This window comes from Amblyraja radiata, chromosome 3 (genome assembly GCF_010909765.2).
Source record: "Amblyraja radiata isolate CabotCenter1 chromosome 3, sAmbRad1.1.pri, whole genome shotgun sequence".
Lineage (NCBI taxonomy): Eukaryota > Metazoa > Chordata > Chondrichthyes > Rajiformes > Rajidae > Amblyraja > Amblyraja radiata.
The window spans coordinates 61,090,073-61,104,517 of NC_045958.1; the positions used below are offsets into that span (position 1 = coordinate 61,090,073).

Sequence of the window (14,445 nt, forward strand, 5' to 3'; positions counted from 1 at the left end):
TGTGGATGAGGCCAGGAAAGCTAATGGGAAAAATTTTATGTCAAAATGTCGGCTAACCAGGAGCTAATGCAGATCAGTGAACACATTAGTAATAGTTGAATAGCATGCAAATTTGAGGCGGCAGAGTTTTAAATTAGTTTGTGGTACTGCGTGGAGGATTAAGGTGGCCTGGATTGTGGGGAAGTCTCCCTAGGTAATGAAGGAAGAGATTTTGACAACACTTGAAATTAGGCAGGTGGAGTGATGGTAGAGGGTGAAGGAGGCAGCCTTGGTTGTGCTCAGAAAATGAAGCTAAACATAGGAACTGACAGCACCTCTGGCTTAGTCACTATTTAATGTCTTGCCAATTTGTGAACTCCTCTTTTATAACCCATCTCCATAATCCTTTTATTCCTTAAATCTCCTACCATTCATTAATCTTATCTTTGAAAACCGAATATCCACATCTCCTGGTGTTGGAGAATTAAAAAATAAAATGCACTCTTTAATTCTGACTCTTCAGTTAAAGACAACAGTATCGATATAGTCAAACCATTGAAAATATTACACACCTCACATCTTATTTATAAAGCAGCCGCAGTACCATGCTTTTCTAAGATTGAACACACACAGTAGGAATTAATTAATTGCATCCATCCTTTGACATGCAATTCTGAACTGCCTGATCTATTTTCATGTTAACTTCCACATATTGCATATCAGCACACCCAAATGTTAAAAAAATGTTTTTCCATTCTTCCTATTTAAATTATTCATCTGACAATATTTTACAACATCCATCATCACCTTCCTTTCTCGTTTAAATCGTCATCTCCATACTTTCTTTGTATTCCTTACAAAAGTTACTTCTTCATCAAATTTGCAAACAAGATACTCGGTCCTTTCATTGAAAGACTGTACGTAGCTCAGGCTCAAATTCAGCCACAAACTTGACAAACTTCATCCCATTTATTCACAGTGTTTTAAAAGTTTTATCCACTTCTCTATTCGGGCAATCACTTTCAATATTGTGAACAATTTTTGTGTAGCCACTTTTGGTGTGAGAGCTTACTAATATATTTTGAAAATTTGGATATAATACATCCACTAGTTCTTTCTTATCTGCCCATTACATTCCCAAAACCTATTGCTTATCAATCCTAATGCACCTCACATGAAACCCCACTGATTCTATTCAATAATGGGGTTTTTTAAATGCCGTTACCACATCCCTAATATAGTATTTGAGCATTTCCCAACTCCTGCTGTGTAATAGATCTACTTTACAGCACTAAGATATAAATCATCAAATCCATTCAGATTTTTATACCATCCGGTCAGAAGCTCGTCCAGGGCACAAATGCAGCCAAGTTGAATGGTCGAGTTTAATCTCAGATATTTGGAAGTTGAATGGATGGAATTGCTGGCTGGGGAACAGACTTCATGTTGGAAGTCCAAAAGCAATGATTTAGGTTTTTCCAATGTTAAATGGCCAAAAATATTTGTTCTTCCAGTATGGGACAACTGATCTGACAGTTAATGGAACGACTAAGAGGAGTGTCGTGTGGTGCAGCTTCGAATATTGATAGGCAAAAACGAACATTTTTGATGATAATGCTAAACAATTACATATAAATGGCATGATGATCTGTAAGGGGGCATGACATGATGTATAAATAAACTGGGATAGAATGTATGGTTTGCACTGGAAAGAGTATGAGAAAGTTTGGTTTGTGCAGTTAATTTTAATAGCATGTTTGACATGCATTTCAGTAACTGCTGACATTGAAAAGATTGGTACAAAGTAAATGAGGTCACCTGATATTGCTGAACAAAACACAAATTTCATTAGCCGTGTTTCCACATGGGATGAATTTGCTGATTCTGATTTTGCTTACTTCTAGTCCCAATGGGACACCATTAGTGTGTGTACGCATCATCCCTACTAAGACAATTTAATGGCCACTGTGTTACAGCATGTAATTCAGATTATTTATCCCCATGTTTATTCCAGTTTTTTTTTACATGTTTCAAATGAGTTTCTTTTTCCCTTAATTCACCTATCTCTTTCAGCACAACTTCTGATCATTCTCTCTTAAATACTTGTCTGGGTTTCGCTTTGTTGCAACGGTACTTATTACCTCAACTAATCCATGTTGCAGCAAATTTTCTATTTTAATCACTCTCTGGATTAAAATATTTTGCCTGAAATATTATTGACATTATTAATTATCTAATCTTTATAACATTTCATGTTGGACTCCTTCGCAATCTGAACCATAAATTCCAGATCTAGTACACTAAGGTTGCATACGAATTAGGATTCATTCAGCCCCTCAAACATGCTCCGCCAATAAGATTTTGGATGATCCAATTGTAACCTAAACTTTACATTCCTGTCTACCCATAATCTTTCAACCCTTATTTGTTAAGTTCTATCTGCCTTTACTTTATACTGCTTTAACTTAAAATCTGCCCATTCCAGGTATTGGCACAGTAAATCTTGACTGAACTGCTTCCAACACATTTAAACCCTCCCTTAAATAAGGAGGCCAATATTATACAGTAAGTAAGATGTGGCTCCACCAAAGCCCTACATAAATGAAGCATGACCGTCACATTTTTAAACCACACTATTGAAATAAAATAATTCTATTTAATTTTTCAATTCAAAAGGACAATTTCCTATTTTATATTATAATTCATTTGTCAACCTCACTTAACCTATCTACATTTCTCCAGCCACTTTATGTGGTTTTCAAAATTTAGCTTCCTATACTTTATGTATAATCAGAATATTAAATCCTTGCTGCCTTCATCCTAAAAGGTTGAGGCCCAACAATGAGTCCTATATCTTACCCTCTGAAGTACATCTGAAGAAGGGTCTCGACCCGAAACGTCACCTATTCCTTTTCTCCAGAGATGCTGCCTCACCCGCTGAGTTACTACAGCATTTTGTGTCTATCTTCGGTGCAAACCAACATCTGCAGTTCCTTCCTAACCATTTATGCTTAGTCTCTGCTTCTTGTTGCCAGTCTTCTACCCGTACCAACATGTTATCATGGATGAAAAACTGCTGGAGCTGTGAAACAGAAAATGTTGGATGAACTCATTACATCAGGCAGCATGTCTGGAATGAGAAAGTTACTAGAACAGTTCATCAGGACTGAGAGCGAGAGAAGGTGCCATGCTCATCCTTTCATCTGTTCCTGTCACAGCAGCAAGGAAACTAAACAATCTTTAAGGGCGGCACGGTGGCGCAGTGGTAGAGTTGCTGCCTTACAGCACTTGCAGCACCGGAGATTCGGGTTCAATCCAGTCTACGGGTGCTGTCTGTATGGAGTTTGTATGTTCTCCCCGTGGCCTGTATGGGTTCTTTCCGAGATCTTCGGTTTCCTCCCACACTCCATAGTGTATGTAGGATAGTGTTAATTTGCAGGGGTCGCTGGTCGGCGCGGACCCCGTGGGCCGAAGGGCCTGTTTCCACGCCATATCTTTAAAACTAAAACTAAAATACTCTCTTAAAGTGCAGCATTGGTTCACCTGTACTTGTCGCAATCTGATACTGCATTCGGTATTCAAAATATGGCCTCCACAACATTGGAGAAATCAAACAGGTTGTTGATGGGTTGGGGAGAAATCACTTTGTGGAGCATCTGCACTCAGTCCCAAGGAGTGACCCTGAGTATTATACAGATTATGAGATTATGCAGAAATTACAAGATTAACAACACAGTACACAGGCAGCAGAGATTATCTCCCCTAAACACACACATTAGGTAGACACAAAATGCTGGAGTAACTCAGCAGGACAAGCAGCATCTCTGGATAGAAGGAATGGGCGGCGTTTTGGGTCGAGACCCTTCTTCAGAGTTACTCCAGCATTTTGTGTCTACCTTCGATTTAAACCAGCATCTACAGTTATTTCCTACATATTTTCCCTATTTGAGAAATCCCTTTGTTCCGCCTGTTGTCCTCCCCAGTCTCTGCTACCTAGACTGACTTCTGTCTCATTCTCAGTCTTGGTGAAGGGCCCAGATCTGAAACATTACACTGGTTCTCTTTGCAATCCCACAGATGCTGCCTGACTTTGCTGAGCTTTCTAACATGATTTTTATATTTATTTCACTGTTAACTTACACAATGAGCTTTTACTTTCAACTACATTCTGGAAATCTGAGTTTAGCATATACTGGTTCCCTTGTATCGACAGCACATTAATTCAAAAAGTTCAATAATAATTTCCCTATCAGAAAACCATGTTGAATTTGCTTGACCACCTTGATGTCTTATCTTTAATAATAGCTCCTATCGTGCGTGTGTGTGTGCGTGTGTGTGGTGTGGAGTGTGTGGGTGTGTGTGTAACGTTGGGATGGGGGTTGGTGAGGAACGCCTCTCAGTTCTAACTTCTTAATTCAGGTGCCATTCTTGTTAATCAGTGTGGTCTTATACTGGTTTATACAAATTTCAGTACATAATAAAGAGTTAACAACTTTCCCCAGTGATTCTACATTACCTAAAGAGCTATATGAAAATCAAAATAAAGACACAAGGTATTTAGAAATACAAATAGGTCATTATTACAATGAGAATTATTGGCCAAATCGTTAAATGAGCAGCAAGGTGGTACACTGACTTCCAGAGTCGCCAAATTACTCACTCCCAAATAAAGGACAAATTCCCGACGACAATTCGTTGACCTAATCGGCCATAGCTGGGTGAATGATGAGTTGGCCCGGGTGCTGGACAGCACACAAAGCTAGCTGAGGAGTTTTGTCCGGGGCGCAGGACTTTGTGCAAAGTCCGGCACCCCACCCAACTCAAGAACAGATGATCAGCCATGAGAAGGAGGGGTGGTGGTGTCGGTAGTAAGCGAAGGTCGGACAGCAGGCTGGGCTGCCAACCGACGGGGCCACGGGCGAGGCGCTGCTGCTGCACTCCATAGGCTGCACTACGTCGGGACATGTGAGACGGGGCCGGACGTGGCGCTCCAACCCAACAGTCTCCTCGACCCGAGTAGTAGCAGTCAAATATGGGACATGCATGGTCCCGTATGGGATAAACCAATTTAGCCCAATATACGGGATGTCACGACTATTACGGGACAGTTGGAAACCCTACTGACTTCTTCAAATCAAGATAGTTCCAGATTGAATTGGTGTTTGGAGTTAATTCACAGCATCTTTACTGTTATTCAGGTCCACCACCGATTTTCCAGAACTGATGGTCCAGCACCTCCTTTAATCCAGACAGGATTACTAGAGCACACTTGATATCTCCCCCCCCCCCCCCCCCCCCCCCCCCCCCCCCCCCCCAGAAGTCCCCCAGAAAATGTGGCACCTAGGCCGGGTGAGACGGTCAATCTGGACCTCATCGGGATTTCCGTGACTGGGCTTCCGATCGACGGGTTGAATTTGCCCCCTCCGGCCAGGGATCTGGAACTCCGGCCTGGTCAGAGCTGGCAGATCCGTTCCCATAGGTGACTTCTGTTGCTGGACTCCCAATCGGTGGTTCGAATATGTGCCCTGTGGACGCGGTTCTGAAACCCTGCGGATCCATTTCCAAGGCAGACTTTATAGGCCGGTAACTTGGCTCCCTGGAGGCCTAGACGGATGGTTCTGGTACCGTTTGACTTCTCTCAGAGGCCGTGACCCTTGTTGGTCTGGCAAAATGGATAATCGGCAAGGTTGTGGAACCAGAGGTGCCAGAAAATCGGTGGTACACCTGTACAACAATGTCAAAGATATATTCCTTTAAATATCTAAGAGAATGGGGACTTGAGGATACATGATGGACGCCTTTCTGCACCAGTGAGGGAGCTGGATCCTCTCTGCACCTGCACCGCTGGACAACCTCTCTACACCTGCACTGCTGGATACTCTCTGCACCCTCATCACTGGACTACCTCTACACCTGCTCTGCTGGACAACCTATCTGCTCCCTCAATGCTGGACACCTCGCTGCATCTGCACTGCTGGTCAACCTCTTTGCTCCCTCACTGCTCGACAACTCGCTGCACCCGCTCTGCTGGACAACCTCTCTGCTCCCTCACCGCTGGATACTCTCTCCACCTGCACCTGCACCTGCACCGCTGGACACCTCTCTGCACCCTCACCATCATGCTCAAATACTCAACTCTGCAGATGACTGGTTTCTTCAACAACCACATCCCATCCTGCATCCAGGTCGTTAAACAGCTTGGACTTCTGCGTCGACCCCGTTTCATCCACAGAGACTCTCGGCGCAGGCTTGTTTGCTTCAACCACGGACATTCCATTCCATCCATCTGCTCACTACCACGCTCTGCCCCCCCTCACCCGCGTCACCCCCCATCCCAGCTGACCGCACGCACTGTCAACCGGGACAACCTCAGCTCTCTCCAGCCTGCCCCCATCCCTCCACCCTCTCATAATGCCAACTTTGCCCTCCTCAACACCAGGTCGCTCAACAACAAAGCCCTTGCCCTCCATGAACTAATATTGCAATGAGAATTATTGGCCAAATCGTTAAATGAGCAGCAAGGTGGTACACTGACTTCCAGAGTTGCCAAATTTCTCACTCCCAAATAAAGGACAAATTCCCGACGGCAATTCGTTGACCTAATCGGCCATAGCTGGGTGAATGATGAGTTGGCCCGGGTGCTGGACAGCACACAAAGCTAGCTGAGGAGTTTTTTCCGGGGTGCAGGACTTTGTGCAAAGTCCGGCACCCCACCCAACTCATGAACAGATGATCAGCCATGAGAAGGAGGGGTGGTGGTGTCGGTAGTAAGCGAAGGTCGGACAGCAGGCTGGGCTGCCAACCGACGGGGCCACGGGCGAGGCGCTGCTGCTGCACTCCATAGGCTGCACTACGTCGGGACATGTGAGACGGGGCCGGACGTGGCGCTCCAACCCAACAGTCTCCTCGACCCGAGTAGTAGCAGTCAAATATGGGACATGCATGGTCCCGTATGGGATAAACCAATTTAGCCCAATATACGGGATGTCACGACTATTACGGGACAGTTGGAAACCCTACTGACTTCTTCAAATCAAGATAGTTCCAGATTGAATTGGTGTTTGGAGTTAATTCACAGCATCTTTACTGTTATTCAGGTCCACCACCGATTTTCCAGAACTGATGGTCCAGCACCTCCTTTAATCCAGACAGGATTACTAGAGCACACTTGATATCTCCCCCCCCCCCCCCAGAAGTCCCCCAGAAAATGTGGCACCTAGGCCGGGTGAGACGGTCAATCTGGACCTCATCGGGATTTCCGTGACTGGACTTCCGATCGATGGGTTGAATTTGCCCCCTCCGGCCGGGGATCTGGAACTCCGGCCTGGTCAGAGCTGGCAGATCCGTTCCCATAGGTGACTTCTGTTGCTGGACTCCCAATCGGTGGTTCGAATATGTGCCCTGTGGACGCGGTTCTGAAACCCTGCGGATCCATTTCCAAGGCAGACTTTATAGGCCGGAAACTTGGCTCCCTGGAGGCCTAGACGGATGGTTCTGGTACCGTTTGACTTCTCTCAGAGGCCGTGACCCTTGTTGGTCTGGCAAAATGGATAATCGGCAAGGTTGTGGAACCAGAGGTGCCAGAAAATCGGTGGTACATCTGTACAACAATGTCAAAGATATATTCCTTTAAATATCTAAGAGAATGGGGACTTGAGGATACATGATGGACACCTTTCTGCACCAGTGAGGGAGCTGGATCCTCTCTGCACCTGCACCGCTGGACAACCTCTCTACACCTGCACTGCTGGATACTCTCTGCACCCTCATCACTGGACTACCTCTACACCTGCTCTGCTGGACAACCTATCTGCTCCCTCAATGCTGGACACCTCGCTGCATCTGCACTGCTGGTCAACCTCTTTGCTCCCTCACTGCTCGACAACTCGCTGCACCCGCTCTGCTGGACAACCTCTCTGCTCCCTCACCGCTGGATACTCTCTCCACCTGCACCTGCACTGCTGGACACCTCTCTGCACCCTCACCATCATGCTCAAATACTCAACTCTGCAGATGACTGGTTTCTTCAACAACCACATCCCATCCTGCATCCAGGTCGTTAAACAGCTTGGACTTCTGCGTCGACCCCGTTTCATCCACAGAGACTCTCGGCGCAGGCTTGTTTGCTTCAACCACGGACATTCCATTCCATCCATCTGCTCACTACCACGCTCTGCCCCCCCTCACCCGCGTCACCCCCCATCCCAGCTGACCGCACGCACTGTCAACCGGGACAACCTCAGATCTCTCCAGCCTGCCCCCATCCCTCCACCCTCTCATAATGCCAACTTTGCCCTCCTCAACACCAGGTCGCTCAACAACAAAGCCCTTGCCCTCCATGAACTAATATTGCAATGAGAATTATTGGCCAAATCGTTAAATGAGCAGCAAGGTGGTACACTGACTTCCAGAGTTGCCAAATTTCTCACTCCCAAATAAAGGACAAATTCCCGACGGCAATTCGTTGACCTAATCGGCCATAGCTGGGTGAATGATGAGTTGGCCCGGGTGCTGGACAGCACACAAAGCTAGCTGAGGAGTTTTTTCCGGGGTGCAGGACTTTGTGCAAAGTCCGGCACCCCACCCAACTCATGAACAGATGATCAGCCATGAGAAGGAGGGGTGGTGGTGTCGGTAGTAAGCGAAGGTCGGACAGCAGGCTGGGCTGCCAACCGACGGGGCCACGGGCGAGGCGCTGCTGCTGCACTCCATAGGCTGCACTACGTCGGGACATGTGAGACGGGGCCGGACGTGGCGCTCCAACCCAACAGTCTCCTCGACCCGAGTAGTAGCAGTCAAATATGGGACATGCATGGTCCCGTATGGGATAAACCAATTTAGCCCAATATACGGGATGTCACGACTATTACGGGACAGTTGGAAACCCTACTGACTTCTTCAAATCAAGATAGTTCCAGATTGAATTGGTGTTTGGAGTTAATTCACAGCATCTTTACTGTTATTCAGGTCCACCACCGATTTTCCAGAACTGATGGTCCAGCACCTCCTTTAATCCAGACAGGATTACTAGAGCACACTTGATATCTCCCCCCCCCCCCCCCAGAAGTCCCCCAGAAAATGTGGCACCTAGGCCGGGTGAGACGGTCAATCTGGACCTCATCGGGATTTCCGTGACTGGACTTCCGATCGACGGGTTGAATTTGCCCCCTCCGGCCGGGGATCTGGAACTCCGGCCTGGTCAGAGCTGGCAGATCCGTTCCCATAGGTGACTTCTGTTGCTGGACTCCCAATCGGTGGTTCGAATATGTGCCCTGTGGACGCGGTTCTGAAACCCTGCGGATCCATTTCCAAGGCAGACTTTATAGGCCGGAAACTTGGCTCCCTGGAGGCCTAGACGGATGGTTCTGGTACCGTTTGACTTCTCTCAGAGGCCGTGACCCTTGTTGGTCTGGCAAAATGGATAATCGGCAAGGTTGTGGAACCAGAGGTGCCAGAAAATCGGTGGTACATCTGTACAACAATGTCAAAGATATATTCCTTTAAATATCTAAGAGAATGGGGACTTGAGGATACATGATGGACACCTTTCTGCACCAGTGAGGGAGCTGGATCCTCTCTGCACCTGCACCGCTGGACAACCTCTCTACACCTGCACTGCTGGATACTCTCTGCACCCTCATCACTGGACTACCTCTACACCTGCTCTGCTGGACAACCTATCTGCTCCCTCAATGCTGGACACCTCGCTGCATCTGCACTGCTGGTCAACCTCTTTGCTCCCTCACTGCTCGACAACTCGCTGCACCCGCTCTGCTGGACAACCTCTCTCCTCCCTCACCGCTGGATACTCTCTCCACCTGCACCTGCACCGCTGGACACCTCTCTGCACCCTCACCATCATGCTCAAATACTCAACTCTGCAGATGACTGGTTTCTTCAACAACCACATCCCATCCTGCATCCAGGTCGTTAAACAGCTTGGACTTCTGCGTCGACCCCGTTTCATCCACAGAGACTCTCGGCGCAGGCTTGTTTGCTTCAACCACGGACATTCCATTCCATCCATCTGCTCACTACCACGCTCTGCCCCCCCTCACCCGCGTCACCCCCCATCCCAGCTGACCGCACGCACTGTCAACCGGGACAACCTCAGATCTCTCCAGCCTGCCCCCATCCCTCCACCCTCTCATAATGCCAACTTTGCCCTCCTCAACACCAGGTCGCTCAACAACAAAGCCCTTGCCCTCCATGAACTAATCCTTGACAACACTCTGGACTTCCTTCTGCTCACTGAGACCTGGCAACAACCCAATGTCTTCTTCTCCCTCAATCAAGCATCCCCACCTGGATTTAATTAAATTTCCAAGCCCCGCCCCTCCCGCCATGGAGGTGGCCTCGCTGTTATTTTCAACCAGAATTTTCGTATCACTGAACTCACCTTCCCCCCAGTAGCATCATTTGAATTCCTCGCCTTCAAAGCCCTTTCCTCCATGACAGTCATCCTCATTTACCGGCCACCTAAACCAAACCCCTCCTTCCTATCTGACTTCACTGAACTCCTCACACTTGCCTCATCCCTCTCCCCACGTCTGCTGCTACTTGATGACTTAAATATTCACATGGAATCCCCCACCTGCAAACTCACATCTGAATTCGCCTTTTTATTTGACAACTTCTCTCTCACTCAGCACGTCACCTTTCCCACCCATGACAAAGGTCACATCCTTGACCTGGTCTGCTCCACAAATCAACCGGTACTCGACCTCCATCCTTGCCTCTTCCCCCTCTCTGATCACAAGCTTATACGGTTCACCATCCCTTCTCCGACACCTCGCCCCCGCTTCCTCCTAGAAATCACCTTCCGTAATCTAAAATCCATTGATCCCCACCATCTCTCTGACCTGCTCTCCACCACTCTCCCCCTGGACTCAACCCCCATCTCACCTGATGATCTCACAAACCATCTCAACTCCACCTTGTCTACCTCCCTTAACACTATGGCCCCCCTCAAAACAAGAACCGTAACTTTCAACACATCTTCACCCTGGTACACACCTGCACTTCGTAAACTGAAACAGACTGGTCGCCGACTTGAACGACTCATAAAGAAATCATCTCTCACAGTCCACCTTGAAGCTTACAAACTCCACCTCACTGACTACAAAGATGCACTCATTGCTGCAAAATCTGCCTACCTCTCCTCCATATTCACCGATCCCTGCCTAAACCACAGAACCCTCTTCTCCACAGTGGGCAACCTCCTCAAGCCTCGAGCCAACATTCTCCCTACCTCTACTCCGGATCTCTGCAACTCATTCCTCCACTTTTTCGCTGATAAAATCAGCACCATCTATCAATCTTTATCCCCTGTACCCGACTCCCCAGCATCTACTCCACCACCTACCAAGGCCCCTCCTTTCAACATCTCCACTGACCTCCTTACCCCTCCTTCCACACTGCTTCCTCTCCCAGTTTGACCTGGTCACCCCTATTGAAATCTCCAAACTCATCAGCTCTTCCAAACCCACTACCTGCTCCCTCGACCCTCTCCCCACTCCCCTGCTGAAGTCCTGCCTCCCCGTTCTCTGCCCCTACCTCACTAATCTCTTCAACTCCTCATTGTCCCAAGGAATTGTCCCCTCCGCTTTCAAAACTGCTGGTTACACCAATCTTAAAGAAACCTGGTCTTGATCCCTCCTCTCTCATTAACTACCGCCCAATCTCAAACCTCCCCTTTCTTTCAAAAACCCTGGAGCGTATCGTTGCGTCGCAACTTCATTCCCACCTCCTTGCGTATAACCTACTTGAACCGCTCCAATCTGGCTTTCGCCCCCTCCATAGCACAGAAACTGCTCTCCTCAAAGTCCTCAACGACCTCCTCACCTCTGCTGACACTGGTTCCCTCAACATCCTCATCCTCCTCGACCTGAGCGCAGCCTTCGATACAGTGAACCATAACATCCTGCTCACCAGACTCAAAGACCTCGGCATTGAAGGCTCTGCACTCAGCTGGCTCCGTTCCTACCTTTCCAACAGATCCCACTTCATCTCTCTCCACAACCACACCTCTGCTACAGCCACAGTCACTCAAGGCGTTCCCCAAGGCTCCGTACTCAGCCCCCTCCTCTTCATCATCTACATCCTCCCCCTTGGTCAGATACTCCGCCACTTCAACCTGGACTTCCACTGTTACGCTGATGACACCCAGATCTACCTCGGCACCAAATCCCCCCACAACCCCCCCCCCCCTCTCCCATATCAACTCCTGTTTGTCAGCTATAAAAACCTGGATGCAACATAATTTCCTCAAACTCAACAGCGACAAGACAGAATTCCTCCTCATAGGCTCCAAAGCCACACTCAGCAAAATCAATAACCCCACTCTCACCATCGATGGCACCACTGTCTCCCCATCTCCCCAGGCCCGCAACCTTGGCGTGATCTTTGATTCCACCCTCTCCCTTGAGCCTCACATGCACCATGTCATTAAAACCTCCTTCTTTCATCTCCGCAACATCGCCAAACTCAGACCCTCTCTCACACCTCCCGCTGCTGAAAGACTCATCCATGCCTTCATCTCCTCCCGACTGGACTACTGCAACTCACTTCTCCTTGGCATCAGCTCCACCTACATCAACCGACTCCAACTGGTCCAGAACGCAGCCGCCCGACTCATCATCCACATCAAATCCTGGCATCACATCACCCCAGTCCTCAAACAACTTCACTGGCTTCCCATCTCCCACCGGATCAACTACAAAATCCTGATCCTCACCTACAAAGCCTTCCACCATCTGGCCCCCCCATATCTCACTGACCTCCTCTCCCCCTACCAACCCTCATGGTCCCTCAGATCCACATCAGCCGGTCTCCTCTCCATCCACAAGTCCAACCTCCGCAGTTTTGGGGACAGACCCTTTTCCAGGGCAGCTCCCAGGCTCTGGAACTCCCTCCCCCAACTGATCCACAATTCCGTGTCCCGCCTCAAGACCCATCTCTTCACCTCTGCCTATCCTTAGCCCCACGTCCCCCTCCCTTTTCATCTGTGCATTAATCGCCTCATATTGTGTTTTGTATTGAATTCTGTCTTTACTTTGTGTACTAGTCGTGTCTCTACTATTTATTTCATTCCCCTTACATGTTTTTCCTCCTACTAAATTTTTGTAAGGTGTCCTTGAGACTCTTGAAAGGTGCCCATAAATAAAATGTATTATTGTTATGATCATGTAATTCAGAACATTCATGTGACATAATGTGCGGTACGGTGCATTATTATAAACTGTAACTATTATTGCTATCACAAAATCAACCTTTTACCCTAATATAATTCATAAACTGACAAATGTGTTACTGTTGAGATGATAAAGGTGTTAAAAAATGTCTTTAAATGTTCCACAAGTCCCCTTTTCAAATTGTCTGGCAGAATTACTATTGTAAGTATTTGAATGATATAAATGAGTATTATTCATACCACAAAATGAGAGAAAGTAGAACAAAATAGAAGTAATCTTTTCTCCCAAGATCTTTTTAAATGGATCCATTCCATCTCTCCAGAGATGCTGCCTGTCTGTGTTACTCCAGCATTTTGTGTCTACCTTCTTTTTTTAAATGTAGAGGTATATGGCCGATCAAACAATGTGAAACACGTTAAACCCTGGTAGTGTGTACAATCCACAGTCTAGAAATGACAAATCCTCAAATTGGTTGTCAATGAGACTTAAGTGAATGAGGTTCAATCTTATAAGAGAGCAACTTATGAGATAACGAGGTCTAAATAATGATAGGATTTGATATAATAAATGAGAAATTGAGTTACTAGCGGGGGCGGATTTAAGCTGGCAAAAAAATAAAGGGGTCCCAGAAAAACACACGTTGTGATCTGAAATATTCTACGGAGAGGACAATTGAAGCAATGAGGATCTGGAAACATATTTGAAGGGAATCATTTACAGGGCATCGAAGAATGAGATGGTATTGGGTGTAATTCCCTTCAATAACCAGAAACAAGCAAAAAAGAACGAAATCCGTTCTGCAAAAGAAATAAATCCGTTCTGCAAAAGAAAGATTTAAAACATTTGAACATATTTGCATCACGTTGCGTCTACCCCGAGATAGGTTTGTCCGGCACCCCTCCGTCAGTCAGGTTGTGTACAGGCTACATCGGGGGGAGATACCAGTTCACCTCGGGGAAGGAATTAACTTTACCTCTTACCTCCTGTCTCCTCAGCGGTGCTGGCAGATGGCGTCCCCAGGCGCGGCTCGAGTCGGCCAACTCTCACTCTCCTCTCGGACGTGTTGCAGCGCCGGGGGGGTGGCCGCGACCAGCGCGTCCTGCCGCTCCATCGAGACTGAGAAGAGCCTAGCAACGGCCTAGGCCTCCGCCATGTCCCGCTCCGGGCGCCGCCGCCAGGCGTCCAGCGCCGGGCCCAGCCTGGCGATTACGTCACGCAGCAACCGCACGGTCGCCAGAAGAGCGAGATGCACGCTCTGTTTGCCGTCCTCAAT

At 47.6% G+C, this 14,445-nt stretch overlaps 1 protein-coding gene across 2 annotated transcripts in view; it reads right to left on the reverse strand.

The window, feature by feature from the left end:
• Positions 1-14,445, reverse strand: part of fbxo10 (F-box protein 10) — a 76,719-nt gene extending 62,274 nt beyond the window's left edge. The window contains exons 1-2 of one of the 2 annotated variants that reach the window (XM_033017889.1): positions 14,153-14,445; positions 2,839-3,061 (exon numbers count right to left, since the gene is read on the reverse strand). The gene's annotated coding sequence lies outside the window, so the exon portion shown is untranslated. The remainder of the gene's footprint in view (positions 1-2,838; positions 3,062-14,152) is intronic. The other variant, XM_033017888.1, reaches the window with a different exon arrangement.